Raw genomic sequence first — 14,041 nt, 5'->3', positions numbered from 1 at the left:
TTCCATTCACTGAATTGATTTTGGTTAATCTCTATTGGTAGGGTCTGAAAGAGATATAGTAGTCTGGGCAGTATATTCATTTTAATAGATTCAATCCTTGAATTGAGACCAAGAAAAGGAATTAGGTCCGTCTTATTATATCTTCCTTAATTTTTTACATATAGGCTGATAATTTCATTCTGATAATTTTGCCAAAGCTTTTGGCATAGTGATGCCCAAATATTTGACAGACTCTGTTTGCTATGCCCAGAGATATCTACTTCCAATTTCTCTTGGTGGGCTATAGTTATATGAAAGTAATTGGGTTTTATCTGTGTTGATCTTGTATCCTGATAATTGACCATATTGCTCAAAGGATTGCATCAACTTAGGTAAAGAGTATGTTGGTTGCCCTACATAGATCAAAATGTCATCCGCATAACAGGCCAATTTATGCTCTGTCCCTTTAATAGCAATTCCCCTGATATCTTCATTTTGTCTCATGTAGTGAGCTAATGGTTCCAGATATAATGCGAAGAGTAGCGGTGAGCATGCACAAACCTGTCTCATGCCGCTTTCTAGGGTAAAACCACTTGATTTAATAACCATTGATTTTAATTCCAGCTGTCGGGTTGTCATATTGTGCCTGTATAGTGTTAATAATTGTGTCATGGAAACCAAATCCATGTAGAATTCTGTGAAGAAAATTCCAATTAACTGAGTCAAATGCCTTTTCAGCATCCACGCTTATCACTATTGCTTCGATTTTTTTTCCTATATGATCCATAATGTGAAGTGTCCTTCGTATATTGTCTTGTGTTTGGCGCTGTTGTATAAAACCTGCCTGATCCTTATCTATCAGTATGGGTAGAAACTCTACTAATCGTTTGGCCATTATGGAGTTAAATAACCTATAATCTACATTAAGAAAGTGTATTGGTCTAAATGACTCACATTCCATTTTTTCCTTGCCTTCTTTCGGTATAACTGAGATTATTGCTTCCTTCCAGCTGGGTGGCATTTGTGCCTTTTTTAGAGCCCAGTTCAGTGTGGGGAGTAAGACAGGAATTAACTCATTTTTAAATTCTTTGTACCACTCTGCCGTATAACCATCTGAACCTGGTGACTTGCTTAATTTAGGCCTACTAATTGCAGCTTTTAGATCAACTTCAGTTATGTCCGCAGTCATCATTCTATTTTGTTCTTCGCTTAAAGTGGGTAACTCTAGAGGATTCAGGGAAGTGTCAATTTGGGTCATGCTTCCTCCTGTCACTTTGGAATATAGAGTTTGGTAAAACACTTCAAAAGCTTCTTCAATTTCACTTAGCTTATTTTTTAAAATCATTTTAGTTCTTGGATCCCTAATTCTATGAATTCTATTTTTTGTGATCATTTTCTTCAGTTTCCATGCCAGTATTTTCATAGACTTGGATCTACTTTCATAATATCTCTGTTTCAGAAACTTTAAACTTTTCCTGATTTCTTGCATAGCCAAACTATTAATTTCATTCCTGTTTTTTTAAAATTTCCTCTAATGTATCCTGTGCCCAATTCAATTTGTGTTTTTTCTAGTTCTTTCAGCTTGCTTTGTAATTCCTCTAACGCTTTATTCCTTATTTTTTCTTATATGAAGATATCCCTATAATTTTCCCTCTTAAGACAGCCTTCAGAGTATCCCATAGAACATTATCATTGTAATTGTAAATTTAAGTCACCTCCACATATCAGGAGACCTTCTGTTTCTGTTACCATAATATTAGTAATTTTCTTAACAATTTAATATCACTTCCTCTGGGTGCATATATATTCAATAGAGTAACTGAATTTCCATCTATTTTCCCCCTTACCAGAATATATCTGCCCTCCTTATCTCGCATTTCGAATACCTTTTCAAAATTTAGCTTGCTTGAGATAAGAATAGCAACTCCTCTCCTATGTCCTGATTTATATGAGGAGAAAAACAAATTAGTGAAGCCCATTCTCTTTCATTTCCCATGCTCATTATCAATTAAGTGAGTTTCCTGTAAATATATTACATGGGCTTCCTTTTTTTCATTTTTGATAGAATTTTACTGTGTTTGATGCATTTAACAGCTCATTGACATTAAAAGAAATGAATTTTACTTTGTCCTTCACCATTTGTATTTAGACCATAAGACCATAAGACAAAGGAGCAGGAGTAGGCCATTCGGCCCATCGAGTCTGCTCCGCCATTTTAGCATGAGCTGATCCATTTTCCTATTTTGTCCCACTCCCCCGCCTTCTCACCATAACCTTTGATGCCCTGGCTACTCAGATACCTATCAATCTCTGCCTTAAATACACCCAATGACTTGGCCTCCACTGCTGCCCATGGCAACAACTTCCACAGATTCCATTTATCTGTCAATATATCATTGAAATTAGCAGAATAAGACTTAATCGATCTACTCCCTGAACAAATTAGAAACAAGAAACGCGAATAATAAAAAAAGGCAACGAAGGTGTGATTCCAAGGCCAAGGTCTCTAGTAGATGACCCTGGGTTGAGCTAGAGGGAACGTCTATCCGTGGGGAATAGCCCCTCCTCCCTGTGAGTTGGGGAACTCCATTATAGAACCCATAAATGTAGGTGAACAAGTCTACGTCCATTACACAGAAAAGATTTCCCTGCGTATTCCTACCATATATATATTCTCATTCAGGTGGGGAAAAAGGAGTGAATGAATGAATAAAAAATGTGTAATATAAAATCCCCATTATAATAAGCATTTCTTGAAATAGGTACAGCACCGTGCTTTTTTTTTGCTTCCATTTATCGTATCAACACTTTTAAAGTTAGCCAAACCTTATGGCTCTTCTAGAGGGGGTGAAGGCTGTCTTCGGAAAATTCACAGTCTCTTCCTTATATTCTCTCGCCCTCCTCCCGTCCCCTGCTTTCTCAGTTCTCTTACAATTTCCCAAGCAGGTTGGGATGACTGCTCAGCCAGGCTTTCTCTGCACCCTTTCTATGGTTTCCATGCCCTTCCAGTAGTGAGGCGACCAAAATTGAGCACAGTACACCAAGTGGGGTCTGACCAAGGTCCTATATAGCTGCAATATTACCTCTCGGCTCTTAAACTCAATCCCAAGTTTGATGAAGGGCAATGCACCGTATGCATTCTTAACTACAAAGTCAACTAGCGTAGCACCTTAGAGTGTCCTATGACTTTTAGATAGCTACATGGAGCTTAGTAAAATAGAGGGTTATAGGTAAGTCTAGTAATTTCTAAGGTAGGGACATGTTTGGCATAACTCTGTGGGCCAAAGGGCCTGTATTGTGCTGTAGGTTTCTATGTTCCTATGTTTCTATAAGGAATAGGAGTGTATTATTAGCAAAACATTGGGAGAGGAATGTTCTCACTGTTTTCCTGCATGGAAAGTATGGCAATCTCTTACACAGACAGTAATTTGCAGGAGATCTGGGTACACCTGAAGTTACTGAAGAAATATTTTTGGAATCGATTCAAGGATCTGAACGATTTGGAAATTCCGGACTGGGTAACTAACCAACTTCTTTACACGGAAGAACAACAGGAAGAGAGCTTGCAAGAAGAAATGATCGATATTCTGAATCATGAAAAAGCAAATATGTGGCAAAACAACATATTACATAATAAGTAACAATGCAGTAATTATTAAACAGCAAAAGGATTTGTGAGAGCAGACTCCTCTCGCTCAATATACTGCACTGAACAATCGACCTGATGATGTTCAAAAAATTCAGCTTCAGAAAAGCCATGAGTCATAGATTCATATAGCACGAAATATAGCCCTTCAGCCCATCTGGTCTGTACCGACAAGATTCCTATCTAAGATCGTCCTAATTGTCTGTATTTGTCTCAAATACCTCTGAGCCTTTCCTATCCATGTACCGCCCAAGTTTCTTCCAAATGTTGTTAATGTATCTGCCCCAAACACTCCTCTGGGTGATCGTCCATATACTAACCACCATCTGCGTGAAAAGCTTCCCCTCTGGCTCCTATTAATTCTCTCAGCTCTATAGCGTCTTGTTCTTTCTTCCCCACTGGAAGGAAATGACAATTCGGATTCACATTATCAAAGCCACACCTGATGTAACTTACCTCTATAAACCACACTCCCCATTGTCGTACGCTACAATTTATAAACTTGTAGCCTGCACATCCTATCTCCATAAAGCAGCACCCCGGCTATGCCTTCGTATCAAAAACAAATGTTCGTTTGGTAGTATTTCCAAAGAGTCGCATTCTTTAAATCCCATGAATTGGAATTACTTTGTGCTCGTCTTCTTTTTAAGTAAAGCAGCAACTTCATCCGAATTGGAGACAATTGTGAGAATTTCATGTCGCAAGATAAGACAACAAGACTATAAGACATAGGATCGGAATTAAGCCATTCGGCCCATCGTGTCTGATCGACCATTTCATATTAGCTGATTTATTATCCCTCTCAACCTCATTCTCCTGCGTCTTCCCTTTAACCTTTGAGACCCTTACCAATGATAAACTATTTCCGATTTAAACATGCCTAAAGCCGAGTCCTCCACAGCCAACTGAGCGAATGAATTCCACGGGCTCTTTACACTCTGGCTAAAAAAATTCCTCCGTGTCCCTGTTCTAAATCTGGAACAAAATCCGCGAATCCAGGAAATACTCAGCAAGTCACATAGCATCTGTAGCTGTCAGGGGAAAATAGAGCCTAACATTTCAACTGAATGGCTTTTAGTAAGTTATTTCTTTGCTTGCATTTCTTGGTGTTCTGTTTAAAGATTTCTATTACTTCCATAGGCTCTTTCTTAAGGAGGAACAAAATGAGAGGAAGATGTAGTGCACTAGTAGTAGGCAGCCGTCGATCCCAGGGGGTCTTGGGTTTGCGCCTCTGCTGGACTGTGTCCTCTCCAGGGCGCAAGCCTGGGCGGGAAGATTTGAAATACCGGCTGTGGCTCATGCAGCGGGATCACCCTCTCCGCGTCACTGACGTATCCAAGGGAAGGGCAAGCGCCGATACAGCTTGGCACCAGTGTCGTCGCAGAGGTTGCCAAAGTGAAGTTGTAAACAACATCAAACTGCCTTAGGGACCCCGGTTCCGAATTTCTTCCTCGGGGTTTACTCCCTAAGCCTCTCCCATGGGTGGGTATGGCCGCAAGGCAGTGGAGGTTTAAAATCAGAGTTTTCCTTCTCCTGTGCGGGCTGCCGTCCAAGGCTGACGAGCCCCACCTGCCTGAAGCGAATGGTTTTGAGGCGCCAGTGGCCCACCTTTGCCTCTTCTCTTGTCAGTAGAAACAGCTCCGCCAGGCCAGGTAGTTAAGCCACAGTTCAGGGCCAAGAGTCGGACTTGGTTGTCAGAGGCTGTTAGAGACGCACGCCATTTGGAGCACATTATAGGTAGTGGGAGCTTATCCCCATTACCACTCCCGGCCATGACAACTTCAGGAACCAAGTGCACTAATACAGTATTAAACTACGATGTCACTATGGACTGAGACTGAAAACTTTTATAAGGTAATTGTCAATGACAAAAATATCAAGATTATGTGTAATTTTATTGCAACGCAAAATACTGTTGAGTATATTTATGTACTTATCCACGTATAGCTTGAAAGTATAGTTTCTTTTGTTGAATCGGATTTATTATGAGGATGGTACGTTGAAGACCAATTAAAAATAGTACCTAGAATCCGTTTGCTAAAATTGAACAAATGTTTTTGCATGCTCTCTGAATTGTGGCTGTTTACCGCAGATCATCAATCAATCACTCTAGGTTAACTCTAGAGAGGTGGCTTCTGTGAGTTCCCCGCTCCTCAGAATGGCAGCAACTGGGGTGAATGAACCATAAATCAGGAACCGAAAGAAGAAGCATTCCCAGATGTCAGTAATTTCGCAGTTCGGTATAATTTAATGAGCTTTCATTAACAGTTTTATCCAGTCCCATTCAATGTCCACTCTATCCTTCTAAACACATACACAGGAGAGACGCAGACATTCGCGCGCGCAAATAGAGGGAACAATACACGCACACATAGCCACACACAAATAAACGCACAGGTTATTTCATTTTTAAATGTGTCCGTTTTTCTAAGGAGAGGTGGAAATTTTTCATCTAGTAATCCCCTTTCTCCAGAATGCCTGAATAATCTCACTACTGAGTTCATAAAATTTGAAAAATCCCGATTATTACAGAGCCATCTACCAGAAAAGGGGAACAATTGTTGGGATAATCCAAAAGGGAAATTTATTACTCCGGGTCATTTATCAAGTTACGTCGAACCTTTAATTCTTACCGGAATTCGCAATCTTCTCGTGAAAACACACACTTCTGATTCGACAGATTCTTCTGAAAAAAAGAGATATAAATTAGAATATAAAGATTAATAGATTCGAGGTACATCTCTTATCAAAGGTATAAATTATACATCCTTGAGTTTTGTCTGTTTACAGGCAGCCATAAAGCAAGAAACTCGAAGGAAAACAATTAAAAAAAATAAAGACCAACACCGAATGCGGAGAGAAAGAGAGAAAAAAAACACAAATCATGCCAACAATAAAGCGAGCAACCAAACTGAGTGCTTAGATCCAAATCCCCGGAGCAGCCCGTGGAAATAAGACATGGTGATAAGAATTACAGAGCAGTGAAAAGGATCCTTAATTAAGTATAGCCAGATGTCGTGATCGTTGCCTGAAGCGGGGTTGACTGAGTCTCGTGTTTCACCACACGGCAGCATTCCCTGCTATGGTCCCAGTCTAAGGCTGACAGAGTCAGGTTACTCCTCGCACTGAACGTGTTGTCCGGCTCCTGCTGTACCTGGCTAGTCTCAACGCCATTCCTTCTCTTACTGCCGTTCACCGTCCATTCGATGTCCACAGTTTCCGGATGAAACCTGGTCACCAAACGCACCAGGCGGTATTCTTTTTCGCGATTTCTTCCTGTAAAGGCCGGGACACGGTTACCGCCGGGGGTCGAGCAACTGAAAATGAAAAAAAAAAGTATAGGTACGGATGAATTCATTTTTAGTGGCTTTGATGTTAGAAGGTGACAACAGTAGCAGTCGGCACTTCGTGACTCCTGCTCCTTCGTTCATAAGATCATATAATCATGTGACATTGATGCAAAAGTCATTCGGACCGGCTTCGCTATTCCATCATGGCTGAGTTATTATCCCACTAAACCCCAGTCTTTGCCTGCGCCCCGTAACCTTTGTGGCCCTGTGACCTTCGACTGATCAAGAGCTTATCAACTTCCGCTTTAAATTTATCAAATGACTTGGACTCCGCAGCAGTCTCCACACAGATTTACCACGTTCTGGAGAAAGATATTCCTCCTCCCGTCTGTTCTAAAGGGACGTCCTTGTATTCCGAGACTGTGGCCTCTGGTCCAAGGTTCTCCCACTATTGAAAACGTTCTCTTTACGTCTACACTCCATCCAGATCTTTCAATATTCGGCAGCTTCCAATGAGATAGTCCTTACCATCACTCATTCATTTCAACTACAACAAGCAGAGGCCCAAACTATCAAACGCTCCTCATACGTTAACCCTTTCATTTCTGGGATCGTTCTCTTAAACCTCCTCTGGACCCTCTCCAATGTCAGCACGTCCTTTCTTAAATACTGGTCACCATAACTCACAGGTGGACTGATCAATAGCTTATAGAGCGCTGTCCTTACGCTCTTGTTGCTATATTACAGTCCTCTCGAAATAAATGCTATCATTGCATTGCCTTCTTACTACTGACTCAACCGGCAAGTTACCTTTCGGGAATCCTGCACTAGGACTCCCGAATCCCTTTGCGTCTCTGAATTCTGAATTTCCCCGTTTAGAATATAGTCTACGCCTTTATTTCCTTTAACAAACTACATAACCTTAGACTTTCATAGGCTATGTTCCATCTGCCCTTTCTTTACACACTTTCCTCATCCTCATCTGTCTTTGTGGTTCCACAAACTCTCTACTTACTCAACACTGCCTGCTACTCCAGCTATCTTCGTATCACCCGCAAATTTGGCAAGAAAGCTACCAATTCGGTTCTCCAGATCAGTTATGTATAATGTGAAAATTGCTGGAGCATACATGGACCCCTGCCGATTATCACTAGTCTCAGGCAGCCAAGCAGAAAAGCCAAAGCATTATCCCTATTTGCCTTCTGCCAGTCATCCAAGCTTCAGTGCATGCTTTTGTCTTTTCTGTGATACCCTGAGCTCTTATCTTGTTTAGCAGCCTCATGTGCGAAAATTGTCAAAGAGCTTCTGAAACTCCAGGTGAACAACATCCACAGTAACACACACAAAATTCTGTAGGAACTCAGCAGGCCAGGCAGCATCTATGGAAATGAGTATTTTCGACGTTTCGGCCCAAAACCCTTCGGCAGGACACCATCCATTGCCTCTCCTGCCGTTGCTTCCTCAAATAATTCTAAAAGATTTGTCAGGCGAGATTTTCCCTGAAGGGAACAATGTTGGCCGGCCTATTTTGTCGTGGACTTCAAAAGACCCAGACACCCCATTTTGAATAATAGACACTAACATCTAGCAAACCACTGAATTCTTTGCAACTGGCCTATAATTCCTTGTATTTTACTTTACTCCCTTATGATAGAGTGGGGCGACGCTTGAAAATTCCCAGCCCTCCAGAAACATTCTAGAATCTAGAGATTCTTCACTGATCACTAGTCATGTCACTAAAATCTCTTCCTCTACTTATTTCATAATCCTGGGGTGTTGTCCATCTGGTCCAGGTGACTCGTGTGCCTTCAAACCATTCAGATTCCCAAGAACCCTCCCAATCGTAATAACGACTACATGCACTTCTGCTCGCTGTCTGTCGAAATTCTGGCATGCTGGTAGTGTATTCGGCAGTGAAGACTAAAATATAATACTTATTCAGTTCATCCGCCGTTTCTTTGCTCCTCGTTACTATTCCTGTCGTGCAATTTTCCAGCGATCCAATCTCGACTCTTGCTTCTTTTTTATTCCTTATATATCTTTAAATAAACTTTTGCTATCCACTTTTGTTTTATTGGCCAGGCTATCTTGATATTTCATCGTTTCTATTCCTGTTTATTTGGTTCTTTTCTCTTGTTTTTAATGACTTCCCAAATCTCGAGCTTCACATTGTTGCTGTTTTTTGTAAAATTGGTTACGTTTCCTTCATATACAACATAGAACATAGAATAGTACAGTACAGTACAGGCCCTTCGGCCCACATTGTTGTGCTGACTCTCAAACCATGCCTCCCATATGACCCCCCACCTTATATTCCTCCATATACCTGTCTAGTAGTCTCTTAAATTTCACTAGTGTCGCTGCTTCCACCAGTCACTCAGGCAGTGCACCAACCACTCTCTGAGTAAAAAACCTTCCTCTAATATTCCCCTTGAACTTTCCACCCCTTACCTTAAAGCCATGTCCCCTTGTATTGAGCAGTGCTGCCCTGGGGAAGAGGCGCTGGCTATCCACTCTACCTATTCCTCTTAAAATCTTGTGTACCTCTATTATGTCTCCTCTCATCCTCCTTCTCTCCAAGGAGTAAAGCCCTAGCTCCCTTAATTTCTGATCATAATCCATACTCTCTAAACGAGGCAGCATCCTGGTAAATCTCCTCTGTACCCTTTCCAATGCTTCCACATCCTTCCTATAGTGAGGCGACCAGAACTGGACAAAGTATTCCAAGTGTGGCCTAACCAGAGTTTTATGGAGCTGCATCATTACCTCGTGGCTCTTAAACTCTATCCCTCGACTTATAAAAGCTAACACCCCGTAACCTTTCTTAACTACCCTATCTACTTGTGAGGCAACTTTCAGGGATCTGTGGACATATACCCCCAGATCCCTCTGCTCCTCCACACTACCAAGTAGACTGTCATTTACTTTGTACTCTACCTTGGAGTTTGTCTTTCCAAAGTGTATCACCTCACACTTCTCCGGGTTGAACTCCATCTGCCACTTCTCAGCCCACTTCTGCAACCCATCAGTGTCTCTCTGCAATCTTCGACAATCCTCTACATTATCTACAACATTACCAACCTTTGTGTCGTCTGCAAACTTGCCAACCCACCCCTCTACCCCCACATCCAGGTCGTAAAGGTAGAGTTTCCAGAACCGATCCTTGTGGGACACCACTAGTCACAACCCTCCAATCCGAATGTACTCCCTCCACCACGGCCCTCTGCCTTCTGCAGGCAAGCCAATTCTGAATCCACCTGGCCAAACTTCCCTGGATCCCATGCCTTCTGACTTTCTGAATAAGCCTACCGTGCAGAACCTTGTCAAATGACTTACTAAAATCCATATAGAGCACATCCACTGCACTACCCTCATCTATATGCCTGGTCACCTCCTCAAAGAAATCTATCAGGCTTGTTAGGCACGATCTACCCTTCACAAAGCCATACTGACTGTCCCTGATCAGACCATGATTCTCTAAATGCCCAGAGATCCTATCTTAAGAATCTTTTCCAACAGCTTTCCCACCACAGGCGTAAGGCTCGCTTGTCTATAATTACCCGGACTACCCATACTACCTTTGTTTGAGCAAAGGGACAACTTTTGCCTCCCTCCAATCTTCCGGTACCATTCCTGTAGAAAACGAGGATATAAAGATCCTAGCCAGAGGCTCAGCAATCTCTTCCCTTGCCTCATAGAGCAGCCTGGGAATATTCCATCAGGCCCCGGGGACTTAACCGTCCTAATGTATTTTAATAACTCCAACACCTCCTCTCCCTTAATATCAACATGCTCCAGAACATCAACCTTACTCATATTGTCCTCACCGTCACCAAGTTCCCTCTCATTGGTGAATACCGAAGAAAAGTATTCAATGAGGACCTCACTCACTTCTACAGCCTCCAGGCCCATCTTCCCACCTTTATCTCTAATCGGTCCTACCTTCACTCCTGTCATCCTTTTGTTCTTCATGTAATTGAAGAATGCCTTGGGGTTTTCTTTACCCTACTCGCCAAGGCCTTCTCATGCCCTCTTCTTGTTCTTCTCAGCCCCTTCTTAAGCTCCTTTCTTGCTACCTTATATTCCTCAATAGGCACATCTGATCCTTGCTTCCCAAACCTCATATATGCTGCCTTCTTCCACCTGACTAGATTTTCCACCTCACTTGTCACCCATGGTTCCTTCACCCGACCATTCTTTATCTTCCTGACTGGGACAATTTATCCATAAGATCCTGCAAGAGATCTCTAAACATCGACCACATGTCCATAGTACAATTCCCTGCAAAAACATCATCCCAATTCACACCCCCAAGGTCTAGCCTTATAGCCTCATAATTTGCCCTTCCCCAATTAAAAAATTTCCTGTCCGCTGTGATTCTATCCTTTTCCATGATAATGCTAAAGGCCAGGGAGCGGTGGTCACTGCCCCCAGTTGCGCACCCACTGAGAGATCTGTGACGTGAATCGGTCACCTTTTCATCTTTTGTCTTCTTACGGCTGTTTTGGTTGCCTTCTGGTAGTTTATAAAAACCTTCCTTCCTCTATGTCCTAGTAATTTTTGTTGCGTTGATCCGAATTTTGCCTCTCCCGAATGGTGAAGTCTATTTCCAACGATCACTGCATCCTAAATGTTCATATAGGTAAAGCTCCCGAAACAAATATGCTTTATTACACAGTAGCCAATCCAGAATTGCGTTTTGCTACTGGTATCTCGTACGCATTCTAAAATTTCCTTCCCTTGGGATCTGGCCCCAAATTAATTTTCGCAATCTACCTGAATATTCAAATTCCCCATGACTATCGTAACATTGCTCATTTTACATGCCTTTGCTACCTCCGGTTCTAATTTGAACCTTGCATTCTGGCTACTGTTCGGAGGTCTGCATGTAACTTCCATCAGGGTAGTTATGTCCTCGCAGTGTCTTAACTCTACTCAGAAGAATACCGGTACCAGATTGATACCAGTCAGCGGCATGTGCTACCGGGCCGCGAGGAAACGATATGAGACAGCTGCACCTTTCCTAATTCCCTTTCACGCACTATTGAACTTGAACACAGGGTTGCCAACTGTCCCGTATTTGCCGGGACATCCCGTATATTGGGCTAAATTGGTTTGTCCCATACGGGACCGCCCTTGTCCCGTATTTCCCCCGCTAAGGTAGAACGTTCCTATAAAACCTTTCGTGCCGAAATGGCATAAAGCGAGGAAGCAATTATCATTAATTTAAATGGGAAAAATTTTTGTGCGCTCCCAGACCCAAAAAATAACCTACCAAATCATACCAAATAACACATACAACCTAAAATAACTCTAACATATAATAAAAGCAGGAATGATATGATAAATACATAGCCTATATAAAGTAGAAATAATGTATGTGCAGTGTAGTCGGTAAGATTAAGGCAAACCCGATTTGAGGGGGGGAAATCGGCACGTACGCGCATGCACGCGTCACATATGCGCACGACACGCATGCGCACGCATGTGTCCTCTCAAGGCTTCATGGTCATGGTAGTCTTTCTCGGGGTAAACACAAGTGTCTTGTCAACACACACAAAGAATGCTGGTGAAGACAGCAGGCCAGGCAGCATCTACAGGAAGAGGTATAGTCGACGTTTCGGGCCGGGACCCTTCGTCAGGATTTGACTGCACTTTTGTCCCTTATTTGGAGTGAGAAAGCTGGCAACCCTGACTGTAAAAGACATGTTGAAGTGAGTTTAACCCTACTTGAACACCACCCCCCCGCAACCCGGTCGGCCGGTCCGCAAGAATATTGTCAATATTAAACCGGTCCGCGGTGCAATAGCGGTTCGGGACCTCTGCCGTAGACAATCGCTCCATGTCTTCCTCCTTTTCTGCAGCCGTGACGCTATCTCTGATCAACAATGCTATGCCCCCACCTCTTTTTCCTCCCTCCCTGTCCTATCTGAAACAGCTAAAGCCTGGCACTCGAAGTAGCCATTCCAGCCCCTGTAGCATCGAAGTCTCTGTAATAGCCACAGCATATAGCTCCAAGTACTGATTCACGCTCTAAGCTCATCCGCTTTGTTCACAATACTCCTTGCATTAAAATAGACACATCTCAAACCATCGGTCTGAGTGCGTCCCTTCTCTGTCACCTGCCTATCCTCCCTTTCGCACTGTCTCCAAGGTTTCTCTATTTGTGAGCCAATCGCCTCCTCCTCCGTCCCTTCAGTTTGGTTTCCACCCACCAGAAATCCTCGGTTAAACTGTCCCCAATAGCCTTAGCACACCTCCCGCCAGGATTTTGGTCCCACTGAGATTCAAGTGCAACCCGTCCTTTTTGTACAGGTCACTCCTGCCCCCAAAGAGGTCCCAATGATCCAGAAATCTGAATCCCTGCCCCGTGCTCTAATCCCTCAGCCACTCATTTATCCTCCATCTCACACTATTCCTATACTCACTGTCACATGGCACAGGCAGTAATCCCAAGATGACTACCTTTGTAGTCCTGCTTCTCAGCTTCCTTCCTAACTCCTTGTAGTCTTCTTTCAGGATCTCTTCCCTTTTCCTGCCTATGTCGTTGGTACCACAACCTCGGGCTTTTCTCCTTCCCACCAGAAATAGTGGATGTAGTAGATGCGATCAGAAACATCCCGGACCCTGGCGCCTGGGAGGCAAACTACCATCCGTGTTTTTTTCTGCGACCACAGAATCACCTGTCTAACCACCTAACTATGGAGTCCCCTATCACTGCTGCCATCCTCTTCCTTTCCCGACATTTCTGAGCCACAGGGCCAGGCTCTTGCAAAGTCTGTGATCTCTCAACAAATATGTTCCTCTTAGTCTCTCGGACCTGTGGGTAGCCTGTAATATCGCCGCATTTACGTGGTCATACCTTTCTTATTTCTCACTTCAATAGACAATAGGTGCAGGCGTAGGTCATTCGGCCCTTCAAGCCAGCACCGCCAATTACTGTGATCATGGCTGATCATCCACAATCAGTACCCCGTTCCTGCCTTCTCCCCATATCCCTTGACTCCGCTATCTTTAAGAGCTCTATCTAACTCTTTCTTGAAAGCATCCAGAGAATTGGCCTCCACTGCCCTGTGAGGCACAGCATTCCGTAGCTCCACAACTCTCTGTGTGAAAATGTTTTTCC

Source organism: Mobula hypostoma, chromosome 2 (genome assembly GCF_963921235.1).
Source record: "Mobula hypostoma chromosome 2, sMobHyp1.1, whole genome shotgun sequence".
In the NCBI taxonomy this organism is placed as follows: domain Eukaryota; kingdom Metazoa; phylum Chordata; class Chondrichthyes; order Myliobatiformes; family Myliobatidae; genus Mobula; species Mobula hypostoma.
The sequence above is the reverse complement of the archived record's forward strand: the minus strand, read 5'-3'. Positions refer to the sequence as shown.